This window comes from Arachis hypogaea, chromosome 20 (genome assembly GCF_003086295.3).
Source record: "Arachis hypogaea cultivar Tifrunner chromosome 20, arahy.Tifrunner.gnm2.J5K5, whole genome shotgun sequence".
Lineage (NCBI taxonomy): Eukaryota > Viridiplantae > Streptophyta > Magnoliopsida > Fabales > Fabaceae > Arachis > Arachis hypogaea.
This window is the reverse complement of record NC_092055.1, coordinates 37,684,694-37,690,871: the sequence shown is the minus strand read 5'-3', so window position 1 is coordinate 37,690,871 and position 6,178 is coordinate 37,684,694.

Sequence of the window (6,178 nt, the reverse complement as noted above, 5' to 3'; positions counted from 1 at the left end):
GGCTAACATCCATCCTCTCAGTGAAAATGGTCCAGGTATGGTTTCTGTACGGCTAATCAACTGTCAGATCTCTCGTCTCGGATGAAAAATACTAGGCACAGCTACCGCACGGCTAATCATCTGTCGATTCTCACTTGTGTCGGAATAGGATCTCTCTATCCTTTTGCACACGGTCACTGCGCCCAACATTCGTGAGTTTAAAGCTCGTCACAGTCATCCCGTCCCAGATCCTACACAGAATACCACAGACAAGGTTTAGACTTTTCGGATCTCAGGAATGCTGCCAATTGGTTCTAGCCTCTACCACGAAGGTTCTAATCTCAAGGATTCAAATGCTCTGTTGTCAGGAGAGACAAGTCAAATCCGTGGATCAGAGACCCAAGAGACTATACTCCGGCTGTCGTCCAATGACTACGTTGAACATCATGTAGACCGCTTGTGGTTGTCAGGCATGCGGATCTTGGCTAAGCGAGTAATGAAGATAGTGGGTGATTGGTGCACGAAATTATGATCACACTTTTCACAATTCTGCACAACTAACCAGCAAGTGCACTGGGTCGTCTAAGTAATACCTTACGTGAGTTAGGGTCGATCCCACAAAGATTGTCGGCTTGAAGCAAGCTATGGTCACCCTGTAAATCTTAGTCAGGCGAATTCAAATGGTTATGAGGTGTTGATAATTAAAATATAAATAAAACGTAAATTAAAATAAAGATAGTTATGTAATTCATTGGTGGAAATTTCAGATAAGCATTTGGAGATGCTTTGTTGCTTCTGAACCTCTGCTTTCCTACTGTCTTCATCCAGTTATGCATGCTCCCTTCCATGGCAAGCTGTATGATCCTCTCGGATGAAAAATACCCGGTACGATTTCTGCACGGCTAATCAACTGTCGGATTTCTCGTCTCAGATGAAAAATACCAGGTATAGCTACCGCACAGCTAATCATCTATCGGTTCTCACTAGCGTCGGAATAGGATCTCTCTATCCTTTTGCACACTGTCACTGCGCCCAACATTCGGGAGTTTGATGCTCGTCACAGTCATCCCTTCCCAGATCCTACTCGAAATACCACAGACAAGGTTTAGACTTTCCGGATCTCAGGAATGCTGCCAATTGGTTCTGTCCTATACCACGAAGGTTCTAACCTCACGGACTCGTTCCGTGGATTAGAGACCCAAGAGATTATACTCCATCTGTCATCTAATGACTACGTTGAACATCATGTAGACCGCTTGTGGTTGTCAGGAACGCGGATCTTGGCTACGCGAGTAACGAAGATAGTGGGTGATTGTCATGGGTCACCCCTTCATTCTGACTTAACTGAATTAAGTACGAGAGTATATCTTGGATAAGAAGTAAGCGTGAATTGAAAGAGAAACAATAGTACTTGCATTAATTCATGAAGAACAGCAGAGCTCCACACCTTAATCTATGAGGTGTAGAAACTCCACCGTAGAAAATACATAAGAGAAAAAGGTCTAGGCATGGCCGAATGGCTAGCCTCTCCAAATGTAACATAAAAGTGAAAAGAGGTCATATTACAATAGTAAAAAGTGCTATTTATTCTAAACTAGTTACTAAGGATTACAGAAAATAAGTAATTAAGTGCAGATAGTGCAGAGATCCACTTCTGGGGCCCACTTGGTGTGTGCTTGGCTGAGCATTGAGCTTTACACGTGTATAGGCCTTTTCCAGAGTTAAACACCAGCTTGGATGTCATTTTGGGCATTTAACTCCAGTTCTGGTGCTAGTTCTGGCGTTTTACGCCAGAAAAGGGTCTCTGTCTAGCGTTTAATGCCAGTTTGGGCCATCAAATTTCTGGCAAAGTATGGACTATTATATATTGCTTGAAAGCCCAAGATGTCTACTTTCCAACGCAATTGAGAGCGTGTCAATTGGGCTTCCGTAGCTCCAGAAAATCCATTTCGAGTGCAGGAGGGTCAGAATCCAACAACATCTGCAGTCCTTTCTCAGCCTCTGAATCAGATTTTTGCTCAGGTCCCTCAATATCAGCCAGAAAATACCTGAAATTACAGAAAAATACACAAACTTATAGTGAAGTCTAGAAATTTGATTTTTGCATAAAAAACTAATAAAAATATAATAAAAAGTAATTAAAACATATTAAAAACTACCTAAAAATATTGCCAAAAGGGTATAAATTATCCGCTCATCACAACACCAAACTTCAATTGTTACTTATCCCCAAGCAACTAAAAACAAAATAGGATAAAAAGAAGAGAAAATACAATAAATTTCAAAATATCAATGAAGCTTAGTTCCAATTAGATGAGCGGGACTAGTAGCTTTTTGCTTCTGAACAGTTTTGGCATCTCACTTTATCCTTTGAAGTTCAGAATGATTGGCATCCATAGGAACTCAGAATTTAGATAGTGTTATTGATTCTCCGAGTTTATCATGTTGATTCTTGAACACGGCTATTTTATGAGTCTTGGCCGTGACCCTAAGCATTTTGTTTTCCAGTATTACCACCGAATACATAAATGCCACAGACACATAACTGGGTGAACCTTTTCAGATTGTGACTTAGCATTGCTAGAGTCCCCAGTTATAGGTGCCCAGAGTTCTTAAGCACACTCTTTTTGCTTTGGACCACGACTTTAACTGCTCAGTCTCAAGCTTTTCACTTGACACCTTCACACCACAAGCACAAGGTTAGGGACAGCTTGATTTAGCCGCTTAGGCCAGGATTTTATTCCTTTGGGGCCCTCCTATCCATTAATGCTCAAAGCCTTGGATCCTTTTTACCCTTGCCTTTTAGTTTAAAGGGTTATTGGTTTTTTCTGCTTGCTTTTTCTTTTTCTTTCTTTTTTCTTTATTTTTCGCATATTTTTTTTTTCGCAAGCTTTGTGTTTTTCACTGCTTTTTCTTGCTTCAGGAATCAATTTTATGATTTTTCAGATTATCAATAACATTTCTCTTTTTTCATTATTCTTTCAAGAGCTAACAATTTTAATATTCATAAACTTCACTATCAAAAATATGCATTGTTCAAGCATTCATTCAGAAAACAAAAAGTATTGCCACCACATCAAAAATAATTAAACTATTTTCAAGATAGAATTCGAAATTCATGTACTTCTTTTTCTTTTTCAGAAAACATTTTTCATTTAAGAAAGGTGAAAGATTCATGGAACATTCATAGCTTTAAGACATAGACACTAAACACTAATGATCATGTAATGAAGACACAAACATATACAAAACATAAAGCATAAAAACCGAAAAACAGAAAAATAAGAACAAGGAAATTAAAGAACGGGTCCACCTTAGTGACAACGGCTAGTTCTTCCTCTTGAAGATCCTATGGAGTTCTTGAGCTCCTATATGTCTCTTCCTTGCCTTTGTTGCTCATCTCTCATGGCCTTTTGGTCCTCTCTGATTTCATGGAGGATGATGGAGTGCGCTTGGTGCTCCACTCTTAGTTGTTCCATGTTGGAACTTAATTCTCCTAAAGAGGTGTTGAGTTGCTCCCAATAGTTGTGTGGAGGGAAATGCATCCCTTGAGGCATCTCAGGAATTTCTTGATGAGGGAATTCCTCATGCTCTTGTTGAGGTCTATGAGTGGGCTCTCTTGTTTGCTCCATCCTCTTTCTAGTGATGGGCTTTTGAGATGAATCTCTCCATCTCCCATGACTCAGAGTTGGAAGCAACTACCTTCCCTTTCCTCTTCCTAGAGGTTTTTCCGGCCTTAGGCGCCATTTGATTATGGAAAAATAAAAAGCAGAGCTTTTTTCACACCAAACTTAAAAGGTTTGCTCGTCCTCGAGCAAAATAAGATAGAAGGGAGTAGAAGAAGAATGATGCAATTAATTTTGAAAACTTATTACTGTATACAAGAAAAATTAAAAAGAGTTGAAAAGAATTTGAAAAGATATGTAACTTTTGAAAACATTTTGGAAGAAATTGAAAAGAATTTAAAAAAAGAATTAAAAAGAATTGGAAAGATTATTAATATTTGAAAATAGAAATTGAAAGATGAACGTTTAAAATATGTTTGATGCAAAAAATTATGAATTAAAACATGAAAAATTGAAAAAAATTGAATTGGAAACAAAATTACCTCCCTTGTGTCATCCTGGCGTTAAACGCCCAGAATGCTATACATTCTGGCATTTAACGCCCACTTGACTGCCTCTTTGGGCGTTTAACGCCCAGCCAGATACTCTGGCTAGAGTTAAACGCCAGGAATCCTTCTTTACTGGGCGTTTTTCTGAACGCCCAGAATGCTGCCCATTCTGGCGTTTAACGCCCAGAACACTGCCTGCATGGGCATTAAACGCCTATTCTGCTATCCTTACTGGTGTTTTAACGCCAGTAAGCCTGTCCTCCAGGGTGTGCTGTTTTTTATGCTATTTTTTATTTTGCTTTAATTCTGCAGCTGTTTTTATGATTCCACATGATCATCAACCTAAAGAAAACATAACATGGCAATGGAAAACAAATGTCTATAAATAAATATAATTAAATAACATTAGATTGCCTCCCAATGAGTGCTTCTTTAATGTCAATAGCTTGACAGTGAGCTCTTAGAGAGCTTCACAGAGACTCAAAGCTTAATGGTGGCCTCCCAACACCAAACTTAGAAGTTGAGTGTGGGGGCTCTGTTTGACTCTATATTGAGAGAAGCTTTTCATGCTTCCTCTCCATGGTTACAGAAGAAGATCCTTGAGCCTTAAACACAAGGTAATCCTCATTCAATTGAAGGATTAACTCTCCTCTGTCCATATCAATCATAGCCCTTGCTGTGGCTAGGAAGGGTCTTCCATGGATAATGGATTCATCCTCATCCTTCTGAGTGTCTAGGATTATGAAGTCAGCAGGGATGTACAGGCCTTCAACCTTCACTAAGGCATCCTCTACAAGTCCAAAAGCCTGTTTTGTTGATTTGTCTGCCATCTCTAGTGAGATTTTTACAGCTTGTACCTCAAAGATCCCTAGTTTCTCTATTACAGAGAGTGGCATGAGGTTTATTCCTGACCCCAAGTCACACAGAGCCTTCTCAAAGGTCATGGTTCCTATGGTACAAGGTATTAAGAACCTTCTGGGGTCCGGTTTCTTCTGAGGTAATTTCTGTTGAACCAAGGCATTCAGTTTCATGATTGCTCCTAGATACCGAGCTACTTGCTCTTCAACAATATCTTCATCCTATCCAGAGGAAGAATACTCATCAGAGCTCATGAATGGCAACAGTAAGTTCAGTGGAATCTCAATGGTCTCTGTATGTAGCCTCAGATTCCTTTGGTTCCTCATTAGGGAACTCCTTAGTGGTCAGTGGACGTCCATTGAGATCTTCCTCACTGGAAATCACTGCCTCTTCCTCCTCTATAGGTTCGGCCACTTTGGATATATTGATGGCCTTGCACTCTCTCTTTGGATTCTCTTCTGTATTGCTTGGGAGAGTACTAGGAGGATTTCAGTAACTCTTTTACTCAGCTGACCCACTTGTGCCTCCAAATTTCTGATGGAGGACGATGTTTTAGTTATGAAACTGAGAGTGGTCTTAGATAGATCAGAGACTATGGTTGCCAAGTCAGAGAGGCTCTGTTTAGAATTCTCTGTCTGTTGCTGAGAAGATGATGGAAAAGGCTTGCTATTGCCAAACCTATTTCTCCCACCATTATTATTATTGAAGCTTTGTTGAGGCTTCTATTGATCCTTCCATGAGAAATTAGGATGATTCCTCCATGAAAGATTGTAAGTGTTTCCATATGATTCTCTCATGTAATTCACCTCTTCCATTGCAGGATTCTCAGGGTCATAGGCTTCTCCTTCAGAGGAAACTTCTTTAGTACTACCGGATGCGGCTTACATTCCAGTCAGATTCTGAGAAATCAGATTGATCTGCTGAGTCAATATTTTATTCTGAGCCAATATGGCATTCAGAGTGTTAATCTCAAGAACTCTTTTCTTCTGAGTCGTCCCATTATTCACAGGATTTCATTCAGAAGTATACATAAACTGGTTATTTGCAACCATTTTAATGAGTTCCTAGGCTTCTGTAGGTGTTTTTTTCAGATGAAGAGATCTACCAACTGAGTGGTCCAATGACATCTTGGACAATTTAGACAGACCATCATAGAATATACATAAGATGCTCCATTCTGAAAGCATGTCAGAAGGACACCTTCTGATCAATTGCTTGTATCTTTTC